At 48.1% G+C, this 17,686-nt stretch overlaps 1 long non-coding RNA gene across 1 annotated transcript; it reads right to left on the bottom strand.

The window, feature by feature from the left end:
- Window positions 1-524: 524 nt before the first annotated feature.
- Window positions 525-1,187, bottom strand: LOC130135816 (uncharacterized). The gene is made up of 2 exons (XR_008815038.1): window positions 1,012-1,187; window positions 525-919 (listed from the first exon to the last, which is right to left on the bottom strand). It is a non-coding gene; the product is annotated as an uncharacterized LOC130135816 (long non-coding RNA).
- Window positions 1,188-17,686: the final 16,499 nt, after the last annotated feature.

Below are 17,686 nucleotides of genomic sequence, written 5' to 3' on the forward strand. Positions count from 1 at the left end.
TCTCCAAGCGCACCCATCTAAATGATCATGCATCCGTGAAATTGTGCAATTATGTCCATCAATCACTTAATCACGTAACAATGTAATCACACAACATCGCAAAAAATGAAAGTAAACAAACTACGGAAAAATAAAGAACCCAAGCCGTATGGAACAAAATTAAATAAAGCTTCATTATTGGGCCTCGGGATGGGAACCCCATGAGTGGTACCCTAAGCTAGGCATGTGATTACTCTAATCTATGGAATGCAAATTCTCGCAAAATGCCTAAGCCCTAAATTTCATGAACGTATATTTTATCCTTCTTATTATTATTCAAAAAAATTTCCTAAGCATCTAGATGGCACATCTAGCAAATTCTAACCTAAATCTATGGGCGATGATATGGTGGAATGATCTTGAAATCGATAACAATGTGGAATAAACATGCTCCCTTTCTTATCATCATTTTTACATTATAACTATGAATTGTCCGTCCTAAATGCATGCTGGACAATACTAAAATAAACAAAATGAATGAGAAATTGACAGTCTTTGAATATCGCTATAACGGAAATGTCGCTCAAAACAAGCGGTTCCGGCGAAATGTTAGCCCATGAAATACGATTATATAATAGTGCAAACCTACTGCACCTCGACGGGAAGCGAATGGAAGTGACCCGAATCGTACGAGCAAAGAAGGACGTATATATGGTTCGAACTTCTAAAACGTAGCCCATCGTTCTACACATATATGATGTGTGGATGCTCCAATGTCGTGAACACAAAGCAAACAACATCCATTCGGATGATACCAATCTATAGGAAAATTTAGATCTTGTTACCTCGGACAAAAAACAAACTGGGCACAATCTTTGCTTCTTTTTTTGGCTTCACAATTTTTTTCTTGATTTGCTTCACGACTTTCTTTGAACAAGAGCTGCACCAACGTTGGCAAGAAAATTCATGCAATGAATCATTGGTTTCTAAAACTTGGCCATAAGATTCGATGAAAAGGAAACGACGATATACCTGTCCTGAGAAATGGAGGCACCCCGTCGTTGAGTAAATCGGATGATCAGTCCATGTAACGCGATGGGACGACTTGGTTGCCTCTTGATGACGGCATGTTGCATTTCGGCGTTGGGCTGGTATTAACCCAGCTGCGCATCAGTCACGGATTGGGCTGCTCTTGAGGGTGACGACTGAATGACATGGCCAGACTCACGACGGAGAGGACTTGCGACTAATGGAGGAAGAGAGGCCACCTCTTCAAATGATGAAAGAGCCGCCAGAGTGGGAGCTTGAGAAAGATCCAGAGAATAAGAGCGGAGCTCTTGATAGCGTATTGTGACATTCCAAATTTCGGTCCATTTTTGGGATTTATAAAACGTGTAATTCATCAGTGTGCTTATAGTAAAATCTCGCCCGGGAACTGATCACTCTCGATTATTATTTTTAAATTAGAGATTTCGCTAGAATCGCACTCGATCGAATTTGGCCGTTATTTAGAGACCAAACTTTGGTGTCGAATTTCTCGGAGTTCCGGGACGAATTTAATTGGACGGTGTCGATATTATTGTGGCTAGTGTCGCTATTGCCAGGAATATGTGAAAAGTGGATTTTTGATCGGGTGCGGATTTGGACTAGTAGACCTCCCTCGTAGTGTGTTTTGGATTAATTTCTTTTGGCCCTTTTTCCTATAATATTAATTAGGACTTTTGTGGACCGTTTGATTGTTTTCGAGTTCGAGCGTGGGCCATTGGATCGCGATCATTAGATTTGACTTTATGGCTCTCTCTCTCTCTCTCTCTCTCTCTCTCTCTCTCTCTCTCTCTCCTCTTTCCTCTGCCGCGCACGTCCCCTCCCCCGCTTCCCGCGCGTCCCTTCTCCCCCCTCTCTCTCTCCTTCTTTCTCTCTTTCTTCTTCCTTCTCTCTCCTTCTTCTTTCTTCTTCCTTCCCCGACCCCGACTGGTTTTGCTTCGTTTCTACCCCGCTCGCCGACTGCCGTTCGACCGTCCCTCCGCCTCCGCCCGACGCCGCCGTCCTCCTCGCGCCGTTGCCCTAATCGAGCCGCACCGCCATCCATCACGGAGACTGCCTGTCGCCGGCCTGCTCGCGTGGCGCGCGAGCAGCAGCTCGTCACTGGGTCCGCCGCGGCCCGACGCTGCCCAGCTGCCCGCCGGCCTGTCCTTTGTCGCCCGACCACTTGTGACACCGCCGTGCCGCCTTCGGCCGCCGCGCGACTAGTCCCTCCCTCTGTTTCTCTCCTCCCCGGTCTCTCTCCTGTTTCGGTTCCGCCCCGTCCAGCCGCCGCGTCTGGTGAGTCCCAGCTGCCGTCCGGTCAGCTCCCCAGCATCGCCCGACGCCTCAGCTTCACCGTCGCCGCCAGTCCGCGCCCCTTCAGCTCCCATCTCCCTCTCCCTCTCGCCCTTACTACCCCGGCTGACTTTCCCCTCCCCTCCGCGCCGTCGCCACCGCATCGCCATCGCCGCTGCGTCGCCGTCGCCATTGCCGCCGCAGCCCGCCTGCCAGCCAGCCCAACTCGCGGCCAAGTCACCCCGGGCCGTGTCTGAGCCATTGCCTACTCGTCCAGGCCGCGTGCCCAGCGCCTCGCCCGCCCATGCGCGCCAGACACGCCGTTCGGCCACCGTGCCCGCACGCGAGGCACGCCGTTCGGCCACCGTGCCCGCACGCGAGGCACGCCGTTCGGCCACCGTGCCCCTATTGGCCGGTCAGCGCGCCCGTTTGGCCTGCGCCCATGCCTAGTCTAGCACTGTTCACCCGGGCCATTTTAGACCCGAGCCGATTTTCTCTGGGCCAAAACCTAGTAAGTGACATTCTAACCCTTATTTAGTACAATGGGTATTATTAGACTTGTTTAGAGATTAATTAGAATTAATTTAGTGACTAAGTTAGAAAATGTATTAGTTGGTTAGAATATGATTAGTACTTGAATTATGTGATAAGTGGTAGATTAAATTGTAATGATTGCGTGGCAAATTGTGGCGTGCTAAATAACCATATTGTCGTGGCGTGTGTGGCTGAATTGGGATGGTTCGGAATGCTCATTAGTGGCTGATGTTTGTGGGCCAATGATTGGCTTGGTGTGGCGTTCGTAGGTGGATTTGATGTTCGAAAGTGACCGACTTGAAGGTCGGGTTGGTAGAATGTTGTGGCGAGCATGATTGAATTTGAATTGTACGACGTGTTGATTGGCGAGTTGTGATGTGTTGAGCATGCCTTGAGTTTGATTGGTATGACTTGTGTGAATGGCGAATTGTGTTATGGTGCATGTGCATGAGAAAAGCCCGGATTGATCGGAGGGCTGCCAACCTGCGGCGTGGTTACGCGGGTGTGGCGAGAAAGGCATGACTAGACCTGAGGCGTAGATTACGCGGGTCATTGGAAGGGGAAAAATGTCCTGAGGCTTGGTTACGCGGAACGGAGCCTGGCTTGATCTAAGGGTTGAGCCTGAGGCGCAGTAGTGTGGGCTGCGAGATTAGGCCTGAGGCGTAGTGGCGCGGGCAGTATGAAAGGACCTGGGAGGTCGCGAAAAGTTGTTCGGCCACGCATGCAAGTTGAGTGTAATTGAATTGATTGAACTAATTGGGCTGGCTGATTGAATGCGTGATTGAATTGGTTGGATTGATTGAGTGCTAGTGTGGTTGGTACTTGAGTGATTGTGGTATGTTATTAGGCTATTAATATTGCATTATCATGTTTAACTAACGTGCAGAGCATGCGTTTGATGGCGAGGTAAGTACTATGATGTGAATTCTCTGTGTTGAGGGTTATATTGTTTGTACGACTTGTCTGGGTACGCATTGGCCTACGTAGGGTTTAGGGTGTTGCTTATTGAGACTCGTTCTCACGGTTATTATATAACCACTTTTAGATCCGCGACCGTGATCGACTCGGAGACGCCGCCAGAATACTACAGGGATTGAAGAATAGATCAAATTTACCCTGTCTTTTGAGTATATTTTTGTAGAGGAGATAAGCTTGTCAACCACCGCCCCCTTTTGAAAAGTGTAGTTTGAAATTGGTAGCCCGGGTTATCATTCTGTAATAGTGACTACTTTATAATGTTATGCAATTATTGTTTCCTGTTATCCTTTGGTCATCATGTTGGTTGTCTGGGTTGTTTTATTTCGCTTCCGCTTACGTAGTTCGTTTAGGTCGGCGACGCGTCCTGGGACGTCGCGTTCAATTCCACCATGGGCGGGATGTCGCGGGCTCGGTGGGGTCCGGGGCGTGACATCCCGGTTGATTTGGTATCAAAGCAAGGTCAGCTCGAACCAAGATGGTCGAAGTTTGGAGTGATAAGGAGCGATGACTTTGGGGTAACTAGTTAGGGAGACTTGTGTGCCATGCGTTACCCAGACTGTTTGATTGTGATTGTCGAGTGATTTTTATGCAATATTACGTGAGATGCAGGTGCGTCCAGACTTGAGGTAAGTGCACGAACTCTGTTGGTTGTGATTGGGTGTTGTTTGTGATTAGCTACCTACTTAGTGAATTGTGTGGTGATTCACTGCCTAGGGCTTTAGACTGGTATAGTTGGCCTAGGTCTCTAATTCCTAGATGGAATTATAGTAGGTAGGCGAGTGTGAAAACCTTGTGAGTATGAGTAGCCGAGGAAGAGGTCGAGGTCGAGGTCATGTAGGTCCGCAAGTTGGAGTTGTGGGGGATTCCAGATGGGATGAGATTTTGAAGGCACTCGAGGAAGTTGGAATTTGAATGGGAAGACAGACTGATGAGCGAAATACTACTGTTGCTATTGATGCTGAGGCCATTGTTGCCGCCACCAATAGAAATAATGGGAATCATGGGCATAATGGAAATGTTGAGAATCAAGGTGAAGGGCAAGTTAATGCAGTCAGATAGATGCGTCAGCTGGTTGGAAAATATTTGAAATTGAAACCTCTGAAGTTCGATGGGAAAAGTGACCCTGAGGCTACATCACTTTAGATATAAGAGTTGAAAAAAGGCTTTGAAGTATTTGAGTGTTTTGGTCGAGGCTTTCAATGGGAAGTACTTTTCGGAGAGTGCGCGAGAACAGAAAAGACAGAGTTTCTTCGGCTTTGCTAAAATCGGATGTCAGTCGATCAGTACGATGTGACATTCCGAATTTCGACCCATTTTTGGAATTTATAAAACGTGTAATTCGTCAGTGTGCTTATAGTAAAATCTCGCCCGGGAACTGATCACTCTCGGTTATCGTTTTTAAATTTAGATTTCGCTATAATCGCATTCGATCGAATTTGGCCGTTATTTAGAGCTCGAACTTTGGTGTCGAATTTTTGGAGTTTCGTGACGAATTAAATTGGACGGTGTCGATATTATTGTGGCCAGCCTCGAGTTTGCCTAGATTAGTCGGAAAGTGAAAATTTGGACCGGGTGCAGATTTTGACTAGTAGACCTCCCTCTAGGTTTATTTTATTTAGTATCCGTTGGTTTTTCCTTAGTTTATAATTAGAATTTTTAGTGAGCCGTTAGATCGTTTTCGGGTTCGAACGTGGATCGTTGGATCGCGATAATTACCGTTGACTCTCTCTCTCTCCTCTCCTCCTTTCCCGCCGAACACCCCACGCTTGCTGACCCTCACGTGCTGCTTCTTCCTCTGCATGATTACTTCTACTGCTGACTTTGCTGCTGCCCCAAGTTGCTGACCTCCCCATGCAGCTGCCATGATGGACTTTCCTGCTGCTTCTGCTGCCGTGTTGCTTCTGCTCCGCCCATGCCATTTCCGGCTTGCTTCTCGCTTCGCACTGCTGATTGTTTCGCCTCTGTTTCGCGCCGACTTGCTGCTGACTTCTTGCTGCACCTTCACGTGTGCTTTGCTGACCATTGACCCATGCTGCCCCATGCTGCTTCACGTGCTGCTTCTGTCCATCATTGCTGTTGCCGCTGCTTCTTCTTCTCTTTCGCTGCTTCTTCTTCACTTCTGCTGCTGCTGTTTTCTTCTTCATTTTGCTTCTTGCTTTTTCTTGCTGCCGCTCACCAGATCGACCAGCTCCCTTGCTCAGCCACCCTCAGTCACCGTGAGTGCCAGCGCTCGCCCGTCCCGCTACTGTGAGCTCAGCTCACCGCCGGAGTTGCTGCTGCCTCTTCTTCTTGGTTTGCTTGCTTAGGATTCCTAGTAAGTGGCTTCCTAACCCTTGACTAGGCTAAGGGGTGACTAAAGGACATGTTAGAGATGGTTTAAGGACTGTGGATAGTTGGTTTAGTGGCTGGTTGTGCTTGGTGGTGCTTGGTGGTGCTTGTTGGTTAATTTTCGGTAAGGTTGCTGCTGTGTCGCTGGATTTTGCTATATTTACTGTGACTTGTGTGGGCCGAATTTGAGGAAGTGTTCTTCATGAAAGTTGTTCATAACATCTTGAAGTTTGACATATATTAAATATGGAATTTTTGGAGATCATTTAGTGCCATTCGTAAGTCCATCTTTTGACCGAAATAAGTCTGCCGGAAATACTGTTCCTCCGACCTTCGGGTCTGTTCGAATTTTTATAAATTTTTCTAGACCTATTTTCAAAATACTTCCTTCACAAAACTTGTTGGAGACATTTTTCTCTATGACATATAAAAATTTCAAATCGTTCTAAGGAGATTTGGTTACTACTTGAAATGCATTTTGGAAGCCGGATGGCCAGTCCGAATGAAATGTTTTATGTCCGACTTTGGATGACAAAAAGAGGTGGTTCTAGACAGAAATGGATTTTGCGTTCTGCATGAAAAATGTTCATCAAGATGTTTTGTATAACATATGCAAATTTCAGAATTTTTGGAGTTGAATTACTATTTATTTCAAAGAGATTTCGGTTGTTGCGCAAACTGCCCAGAATAGCCCGAATGTGTGCAATTCCGGTTTTCTCTCTCTCGAGGACTATTCGATATTATCGTGGCGTTTGACGGATTTAGTTGACATTGGGCTAATTTACAAAGATAAGAATTGATAATGATTGCTGAGGTGTGTGCATGGTCACGACACGTTCCGTCTAGGCGGGAGTTCTAGACGATGCCGTTGGGTACCCGGCTTGCCGGGGGGTGTTCGATCCCCAACGTTGCCGTCTGGTAGCCGGCTTGCCGGGGGGTGTTCGATCCCAAACGATGCCGATCGCGGTGGAGGCCGGATCGATGCTCCTAAGTGGAATGCCGTTGGGTACCCGGCTTGCCGGGGGGTGTTCGATCCCCAACGTTGCCGTCGCCGACGTAGCGGGACGATGCCTGGTTACGCCAGAAGACCGGCGGGAGTTCGGTGGCCCGAGGGGTCGTTAATAATCTGGACATTTATAAACGTGTGCTATGCATTGGAGAATGCCATGATTGAATTTAATGTTGAGCACGTCTGGGTTATTAACCGTGTTATGCATGATTATGCCTTGAATTGCATTGTACAAGCTTGATGAGCAATTGGCCGTGTTATGGCGATATTCTAATGTGCAGGGCTTGTGTATGTGCCGAGGCGAGGTAAGGACGCCTGTGATTGTTTATGGCACGTCGATTGTTTGAATCGCATGTTTAGAATTGTTCGGAAGTACGCTTTGGCCTAAGCGAGGCTTAGGTAGTTGCTTATTGAGAAGTGTTCTCATGGTTGTATAACCAAACCATTTCGAGACCGCGACCGTGATTGATCCGGAGACGCCGCCGGAATACTACGGGGATTGAGGATAGGTCGAGTTAGCTCATCTTTTGAGTGCCCCTTTTTGTAGAGGAGTTAAGCTTACCAACCACCCGATCCTTGTTGTTGTGCGTGGTTCGTAGATAGTGGCCTCGTAGATGGCTTGCAAATGTATGTGTTGTAATCGATGTTATGTTTATAAAAGTGTCTTGTTAATGTGTATTCTTTGTCTCTCTACTATCCCGTTGTTTATATGTTGTTTGGAGAGTTCGAGGTTGCTTCCGCATGCGTTGCTCGTTAGTGTTTTGATTGGGTCGGCGACAAGTCCTGGGATGTCGCGTACATTACGACCACAAAGGGATGATCGCGCGCTCGTTCGGGTTCGGGGCGTGACATACGAGGTCAAGTTTGCAAGGTTGTCTAAGTACGCACCAAGGATGGTCAAAGACCATGTGGATAGGACAAGGAGGTTTCGGGATGGATTGAAATCGGAATTCCGCAGTTAGTTAGTACTTTTGAGTCTTAAGGGATTACAATGAGTTGTATGAGAGGGCTCGATGGTTGAAAGGGATATGAATGAGAGGGTTACCGTATATGGATCGCGGTACACACCAGCTAGGGACAATAGGAACTTTGGAAAGAAGTCTATGACAGAGAATCAGAGGATTTGTCTTGAAAGTTTGGATACGTTATGTGATGATAGTGGGTGCAATAAGAGAGGATTTTGAAATTATAACTTGAATGGTCATGTAAGACTTATAATCACTTATGGTGAATAAGCGCAATCATTTTGAGGATTTCTGAATTACTGATGACATTTTTGGATGGGTTTGGAACGATGAGTGTTGCTTAGAAATTTCAGATTTTGTAAAGAACCGATGTGATTTGTTTTGGGAGACTGTTAGATTGAAATTGGATGGATTGAGTTTTGTCTTTGAGGTATGGAAAGATAATTATTTTGTGATTGACTAGTTGGTTGAGGAACCCAGGCTAAAGGACATAGCCGAGGTGTGTAATCTTCCCGATGTTTTTCCTCAGGAATTGTCGGGATTGCCACCTGATAGTGAAGTGGAGTTTATGATTGAGTTGGCCCTAGGGATGGAACCAATTTCGAAAGCGCCCTATAGGATGTCGCTGTCAGAATTGAAGAAATTGAAGGTTCAAATGCAGGAGTTATTGGATAAAGGCTTCATTCGCCCGAGTGCGTCTTCATGGGGAGTGCCAATGTTATTCACGAGGAAAAAGGATAGATCATTGAGGTTGTGCATTGACTACAGACAATTGAACCAGGTGACCATTAAGAATAAGTACCCGTTGCCAAGGATTGATGACCTTTTTGATCAGTTACAAGGGGCGTCAATGTTTTCTAAGATCGATTTGAGGACTGGCTATCACCAATTGAGGATCGAGAAGGAGGATGTGCCGAAGTCGGTAGTTAGGACGAGGTATGGACACTACGAGTTCACGGTGATGCCGGTTGGACTGACGAACGCCCCTGCAGCCTTTATGGATTTAATGAATCGGGTATTTAAGGAATTTCTGGATCAGTTTGTAATCGTATTCGTAGACGATATCTTGGTATACTCAAAGAGTTCCGCCGAGTGTGAGTTACATTTAGAAAAAGGTTCTACGAACCACAAGGGGACACGCACTCTTCGCTAAGTTTAATAAGTGCGAATTTTGGCTTCATTGAGTGGCGTTCTTAGGACATGGGATACTCGGGGAATGAATTGCAGTGGACCCAATGAAGATTGAGGCCATCATGAATTAGCCAAAATCGACAATGGTAATCGAGGTTCAGAGTTTCTTGGGTCTGGTAGGTTATTACAGACGTTTGTGGAAAGGTTTTTAACGTTAGCGACACCGTGGACGCATTTGCTAAAGAAGGAAACGGAATTTGAATAGATGGATGAGTGCAAAAGGAGTTTCTAGGAGTTAAAACAGAGGTTGACGACCGCGTCAGTGTTAACGATCCCTTCATGACCGGGAGGATATGAGATTTATAGCGATACTTCGCTCAAGGGATTGAGATGCGTGCTAATGCAACATGGAAGGGTGGTTGCTTATGCATCGCGTCAGTTAAGGCCTCATGAGATGAACTACCCAACTCATGACTTGGAACTAGCAGCAATCGTTTTCGCACTTAAGATTTGGAGGCACTATTTATATGGAGAAAGGTTCCACATTTATACGGACCATCAGAGCCTCAAGTATTTATTTTCGCAGAAAGAATTGAATATGAGGCAAAGGCGTTGGATGGAACTCCTTAAGGACTATGACTATGAGATTATGTATCATCCCGAAAAAGCTAACAAAGTGATGGATGCACTGAGCTGGAAATCAAGCATTGCCATATGATGGTCAAGGAATGGACTCTGTTGGAGGGAGTTCGGGATTCAGAATTTAAATTTGAGGTGACTCAGATCTCAAGTTTGCTTGCAGCATTAGGGATTGAGTCAGAAATCCAGATTAAGATCAAGGCCTTACGGTCGATAGATCCAGAGATTCAAAAGATTCTGAGTATGGACACCACAAAAAGGAAACCGGACTTTCAGTTATCCGAGGATGGGATTATGAAGTTCCGCGGACAGCTATGTGTACCCAGTGATGCAGAACTTAAGGGAGAGATTTTGTTTGAAGCACATCGTAGTAATTACAGTATTCAGCCGGGTAGTACGAAAATGTATCAGAACTTGCGGCAATATTATTGGTGAAACGGCATGAAAGTGGACGTAGCTAAGCATGTGGCTAAGTGTTTAACATGCCAACAAGTGAAGCGCAACATTACAAGCCGGGTGGAATGTTGCAGCCATTGGGAATCCCCGAGTGGAAATGGGAACCCATCACGATAGACTTTGTCATGGGATTACCGAGGAGCCAGAGGGGCCATGATTCGACTTGGGTGATAGTGGATTGGTTGACAAAGTCAGCACATTTTCTGCTAGTGCGAAAGGACTTCGCTTTAGAAAGGTATGCCGAGATTTACATGCGACAAATAGTCTATTTGCACGGAGTGCCAGCGACGATTACCTCAGACCGTGATCCCAAATTCACTGCCGCTTTTTTTTTGGAAAAGTCTTCATACGGCGTTAGGGACAAAGTTACAATTTAGCACAGCCTATCACCCCCAAACAGATGGTCAATCTGAAAGGACAATTCAGACCTTGGAAGATATGCTACGGGCATGCGTATTGGATTTTAAAGGTAGCTAGGAGGAACAGTTGCATTTGGTTGAATTTGCCTACAATAATAGCTATCAATAGAGTATCGGAATGGCCCCGTTTGAAGCGTTGTATGGCAGAGCTTGCAGAACACCGGTGTGTTGGGACGAAGTTGGTGAGAGGAGCATCACGGGTCCAGAGTTGGTTCAGCAGTCAGTTGAGACGGTCAAAGTTATTCGGGACAGACTTGAAACTACTCAGAATCGCCAAAAGAATTATGCAGACCGGAGACGTAGGCCTTTGGAATTTCAAGTGGGGGACCACGTTTTCCTCAAAGTATCACTGATGAGAGGATTGGCACGGTTTGGCAAGAAAGGAAAATTGAGCCCGAGGTACGTGGGTCCATTCGAGGTCTTAGAGAGAATCGGCACTTTGGCCTATCGTCTCGCGTTACCGCCGAATTTATCTCAAGTGTATAATATATTCCACGTGTTGATGTTAAGGAAGTATAAACCGGACCCGACCCACGTGCTAAATTATGAAGAAATAGACATGGACGACAGAGTGTCATACGTGGAAAAGCCAGTAAGGATCGAGGACAGAATGGAATGAGTGTTGCAGAATAAGATAATTCCGATGGTCAAGGTGATTTGGGTGTACCATGGAACCGAAGGTGGGACGTGGGAAAGTGAAGAATTGATGCGACACCAATACCCCCATTTGTTTGAATAGTTGGGTTGGATTGTAAATTTTGAGGACGAAATTTTTGTAAGGGGAGAAGAGTTGTGACATTCCGAATTTCAGCCCATTTTTGGGATTTATAAAACGTGTAATTCGTCAGTGTGCTTATAGTAAAATCTCGCCCGAGAACTGATCACTCTCGGTTATTATTTTTAAATTAGAGATTTCGCTAGAATCGCACTCGATCGAATTTGGCCGTTATTTAGAGGCCAAACTTTGGTGTCGAATTTTTCGGAGTTCCGGGACGAATTTAATTAGACGGTGTCGATATTATTGTGGCCAGCGTCGCTATTGCCAAGAATATGTGAAAAGTAGATTTTTTACCGGGTGCGGATTTGGACTAGTAGACCTCCCTCGTAGTATGTTTTGGATTAATTTCTTTTGGCCCTTTTTCCTATAATATTAATTAGGACTTTTGTGGACAGTTAGATCGTTTTCGAGTTTGAGCGTAGGCTATTGGATCGCGATCATTAGATTTGACTTTATGGCTCTCTCTCTCTCTCTCTCTCTCTCTCTCTCTCTCTCTCTCTCTCTCTCTCTCTCTCCTCTGCCGCGCACATCCCTTCCCCCGTTTCCCGCGCGTCCCTTCTCCCCCTTCTCTCTCTCCTTCTTTCTCTCTTTCTTCTTCCTTCTCTCTCCTTCTTCTTTCTTCTTCCTTCCCCGACCCCGACTGGTTTTGCTTCGTTTCTACCCTGCTCACCGACCGCCGTTCGACCACCCCTCCACCTTCGCCCGACGCCGCGATCTTCCTCACGCTGCCGTCACGCCGACCGAGCCGCGTCGCCATTCATAGCCGAGACCGCCTGTCGCCGGCCTGCTCGCATGGCGCCCGAGCAGCAGCTCGTCACTGGGTCCGCCACGGCCCGACGCTGCCCAGCCGCCCGCCGGCCTGTCCTCAGTCGCCCGGCCACCCATGACGCCGCCGTGCCGCCTCCGGCCGCCGCGCGACCAGTCCCTCCCCCTGTTTCTCTCATCCTCGGTCTCTCCCCTGTTTTGGCTCTGCCCTGTCCAGCCACCGCTTGCCGCCGCGTCCGGCGAGTCCCAGCCGCCGCCCAGCCATCCGGTCAGCTCCCCAGCATCGCCCCGATGCCTGAACTCCTCCGTCGCCGCCGGTCCGCGCCCCTTCAGCTCCCATCTCCCTCTCTCTCTCGCCCTCACCACCCCGCTGAATTTCCCCTCCCCTCCACGCCGTCGCCGCCACGTCACCGTCGCCGCCGCAGCTCGCCGGCCAGCCAGCCCCGTCGGGTAGCCAGCCCAACCGAGCCATTGCCCGCTCGCCTAGGCCGCGTGCCCAGCGCCTTGCCTGTCCAGCCCGGCGCCTCGCCCATCCAGCCCGCCCATGCGCGCCAGGCACGCCGTTCAGCCACCGCGCCCGCACGCTAGGCACGCCGTTCGGCCACCGCGCCCGCACGCTCGGCACGCCGTTCGGCCACCGTGCCCGTGTTGGCCGGTCAGCGCTCCCGTTTGGCCCGCGCCCATGCCTAGTCTAGCACTGTTCACCCGGGCCATTTTAGACCCGAGCCCATTTTCTCCGGGCCAAAACCTAGTAAGTGACATTTTAACCCCTATTTAATACAATGGGTATTATTAGACTTGTTTAGAGATTAATTAGAATTAATTTAGTGACTAAGTTAGAAAATGAATTAGTTGGTTAGAATATGATTAGTACTTGAATTATGTGATAAGTGGTAGATTAAATTGTGATGATTGCATGGCAAATTGTGGCGTGCTAAATAACCATACTGTCGTGGCGTGTGTGGCTGAATTGGGATGGTTCGGAATGCTCATTAGTGGCTGATGTTTGTGGGCCAATGATTGGCTTGGTGTGGCGTTCGTGGGTGGATTTGATGTTTGAAAGTGATCAACTTGAAGGTCGGGTTGGTGGAATGTTGTGGCGAGCATGATTGAATTTGAATTGTACGACGTGTTGATTGGCGAGTTGTGATGTGTTGAGCTTGCCTTGAGTTTGATTGGTACGACTTGTGTGAATGGCGAATTGTGTTATGGTGCATGTGCATGAGAAAAGCCCGGATTGATCGGAGGGCTGCCAACCTGCGGCGTGGTTACGCGGGTGTGGCGAGAAAGGCATGACTAGACTTGAGGCGTAGGTTACGCGGGTCATTGGAAGGGGAAAAATGTCTTGAGGCGTGGTTACGCGGGACGGAGCCCGGCTTGATCTAAGGGCTGAGCCTAAGGCGCAGTAGCGTGGGCTGTGAGATTGGGCCTGAGGCGTAGTGGCGTGGGCAGTGTGAAAGGACCTGGGAGGTCATGGAAAGTTGTTCGGCCATGCATGCGAGTTGAGTGTGATTGAATTGATTGAACTGATTGGGCTGGCTGATTGAATGCGTGATTGAATTGGTTGGATTGATTGAGTGCTAGTGTGATTGGTGCTTGAGTGATTGTGATATGCAATTAGGCTATTAATATTGCATTATCACGTTTAACTAACGTGCAGAGCATGCGTTTGATGGGGAGGTAAGTACCATGACGTGAATTCTCTGTGTTGAGGGTTATATTGTTTGTACGACTTGTCTGGGTACGCATTGGCCTACGTAGGGTTTAGGGTGTTGCTTATTGAGACTCGTTCTCACGGTTATTATATAACCACTTTCAGATCCGAGACCATGATCGACTCGGAGATGCCGCCAGAATACTACAGGGATTGAAGGATAGATCAAATTTACCCTGTCTTTTGAGTATATTTTTGTAGAGGAGATAAGCTTGTCAACCACCGCCCCCTTTTGAAAAGTGTAGTTTGAAATTGGTAGCCTGGGTTATCGTTCTGTAATAGTGACTACTTTATAATGTTATGCAATTATTGTTTCCTGCTATCCTTTGGTCATCATGTTGGTTGTCTGGGTTGTTTTATTTCGCTTCCGCTTGCGTAGTTCATTTAGGTCGGCGACGCGTCCTGGGACGTCGCGTTCAATTCGACCATGGACGGGATGTCGCGGGCTCAGTAAGGTCCGGGGCGTGACACGTATTGTACCTCAATGGATTCCGAGTCTCGCGTGTATGCGGAAAATGGATTGACGAACGAAGCCTACATGATGTTGACAATCGAAATCAAATCCAGCAGAAATAAGTCAAGCGAGATCCGAGCACTTCGGTCTTCTCGATAGGGAAACAGAGCAAAACAAAGAGGCCACGGCATGGAGTTTAAGGCAACGAACAGCGATGGCACAAGTAGCTATTAGTCGCCTGAATTCGATGAATAAAGTCTGCGAAGTCAAATAAACCAGCGAGATCGTTTCCTCTATACTCCCCGCAGCTTCAAAAAAAAATGATTCTCTGTTTTCCGATCCTATTATGGCCGACCTCAAAGCAGTTGGAGATGGAGGTGCGACGGTCAACGGCGACGATCAGCAGCGGCAAACAGCATCCGGAGGGCGACGGTGGATGAAAATCGATGAAGGAGCCTCTGAAAATTCAGGAAGAGACCGAGAGACCAGTGTTACTGACTGTACCGAAATCGGAAACCAAAGGAAGGTAGAGAGAACTTAGCTTTTGCGGTGATTGGCCAAAGAAGAACTGAGTTCCGATCGTCTGAGCAGAACTGAGGAATGTCGGATTCGGGATTGGATATCGTCGGAGACTGGATCAACACGGAATAGTTGGAACTCGGTGCTTCCGGAGGAGCTATGGAGTTCTAGAGAGCTATCCGTGAACTCAGGGATAGATGGAATTGGCATTTTGTAATAGATCCTTGTTACGAAATTGTAGTATTACATGAGCTCTTACCAATTACTCAAAACTCGGTTGATTCGATCATTTTTAGAGTGAGAACCGAGCACATGAAGTTGGCACCTCTTGTAACGTCGCACAGATTCTTTTGGCGACTCGTGCGGTCCATCCAGAAGTCGAATTGCTGCCCTGTTTTCTCCGTTAAACCTGAAAAAAGAGAGTACTTTGTTCTGTGAAATTTTCATAATTTTCGAAAATATGAAAATTTTCTGTTGTTTATCGGAAATTAGGGAAATTGCGAAAATTATGGACGATGGTTTTCTCAAGATTCAAAAATTTTCAAGTCGATCTTGTGTGTTTGGATATAAATATTGGTGGTGGAAAATTCTAATTCATAGCCTTTGAAAAGTGCAATTGTTATAGGAAAAAGTTAGCACATGTAATATTTTTAAAAATCTAGTTACCGATTTTCTAAAAAGTGTATAAATTGTATTGTGCAAAGAATGATTGTTTCGGATGATTAACAGAGTTTAAGTAATTTTTGGGTCATTGCAGTGCATATCGGGGCTGTGACATTCCGAATTTTGACCCATTTTTGGGATTTATAAAACGTGTAATTCGTCAGTGCGCTTATAATAAAATCTCGCCCGGAACTGATCACTCTTGGGTTATTATTTTTAAATTAGAGATTTCGCTAGAATCGCACTCGATCGAATTTGACCGTTATTTAGAGCCCAAACTTTGGTGTCGAATTTATCAGAGTTCCGGGACGAATTTAATTGGACGGTGTCGATATTATTGTGGCTAGCGTCGGTATTACCCGGAGTATGTGAAAAGTGAATTTTTGACCGGGTGCGGATTCGGACTAGTAGACCTCCCTCGTAGTGTGTCTTGGCTTATTTTATTTTGATCTTTTTTCCTATATTATTAATTAGGATTATTGTGAACCATTAGATCGTTTTCGGGTTTGAACCGTATCCGTTGAATCGCACTCGAGTGAGAGGTTTGACTTTGAGTCTCTCTCTCTCTCTCTCTCTTCTGCACGCCGCGTCCCCTCCCCCCCTACGCGCACATCTCTTTCCCCTCCCCCCCCATGCAAACTTTCTCTCTCTCTTCTCTCTCCTCCCTTTTCTCTTCCTTCTTCTCTTTTCTTCTTCTTCCTCTTCCTTCTCCGTCGCGTCTGGTTCTACTTCGTCCCCGCTTCTGCTTGCCCAGCCGACGCCGCCCGAGCCCGCCTGACCACCGAGCGCCGCCGCTCGTCGCCACTAGCCTGATCGCCACCACGCCGTCCGTCGCCGCCGCCCGAACCAACTGTCCTCTCCCTACCCTCGCTCGCACAAGCGTGAGCTCGCCCCGTGACCGCCGCGTGCCCAATCCCCGTCGTCGTCGCGCTCGCCGGCCGCTCCGCTATCCGGCTACGCCGCCGTTGCCTGGTCGCTGTCGCCGGCCGCCAAGCCGTCGTCGCTTGTCGCCCATGCCAGCCGGCTCAGCGCCGCGTAGTAGCTTCGCTAGTCTTTGGCCGGCTCGGCCGGCCTCGCGTCGCTGGTCCACGCCGCCGCATCACCGTGCCGCCCTGCTCGCCCAGCTGCGCGCCGATGGTGCGCCCCCGGCCAGCTAGCCAACCCCAGGCCAGCCACCCGTGGCCGTGGCCGGCCCGTTGCCCAGCGACCGGGCCGCGCGTCCGCCGCCAGCCGTGGCCCATCGCCGTGCCCGTCGCTCGGGCACATCGCCCATTCAGCCAGGCTGTCGCCCGAGCACGTTGCCCATTCCCCACGGCCATGTGCCTCGGGCACGTCGTTCGGCCACCGCGCCGCGCGCCGGCACTGTGATCGGCCATTGTGCCCGCGTTGGCCGGCCACCGCGCCCGTTGGCCCGCGCCCGCGCCCGCGCCTAGTTCGGCACTGTTCACCCGGGCCATTTTAGGCCCAAGCCGACTTTTCCCGGGCCAAACTTAGGTAAGTGACTTCCTAAATCCTATTTAGTATAATGGGTATGTTTAGACTTGTTTAGGGTGTAATTTAGTACCGGCTTAGGAATTTGAATTAGGCGTGGATTAATTAGATTAATTGTTCTTGATTGGTATATTATTGTGGTGGTAATTGTGTGGCAAATTTAGGGATTGACTGAGATAAATAGCATGACTGAATTGTCATGGCGATTGTGGGTGAATTGGATTAATTGAATGTGTTGACTTGAATGTTGGGCCGGTGGGCCGATGTGGGGAGTATGAATTAAATTGGTTGTTAGAGTGTGCCAGATTGACATTGGTGTGAGCTTGATGATTTGATTGTGAAATGTACGACGTGTTAGAGGACAGATTGTGTGGTGGTGCATGTGCATGAGAGAAATGTCCTGAGGCGTGGTTACGCGGGACTGAGCCCGGCTTGATCTGAGGGCTGCCAACCTGAGGCGTGGTTACGCGGGTGTGGCTAGAAAGGCAAGAATGACCTGAGGCGTGGTTACGCGGGTCAAGAGAAATGTCCTGAGGCGTGGTTAC

The sequence above is a fragment of the Syzygium oleosum genome, unplaced genomic scaffold (assembly GCF_021117445.2).
Source record: "Syzygium oleosum isolate NSW1041296 unplaced genomic scaffold, Sole_v2.1 Sole_v2.38, whole genome shotgun sequence".
NCBI lineage: Eukaryota > Viridiplantae > Streptophyta > Magnoliopsida > Myrtales > Myrtaceae > Syzygium > Syzygium oleosum.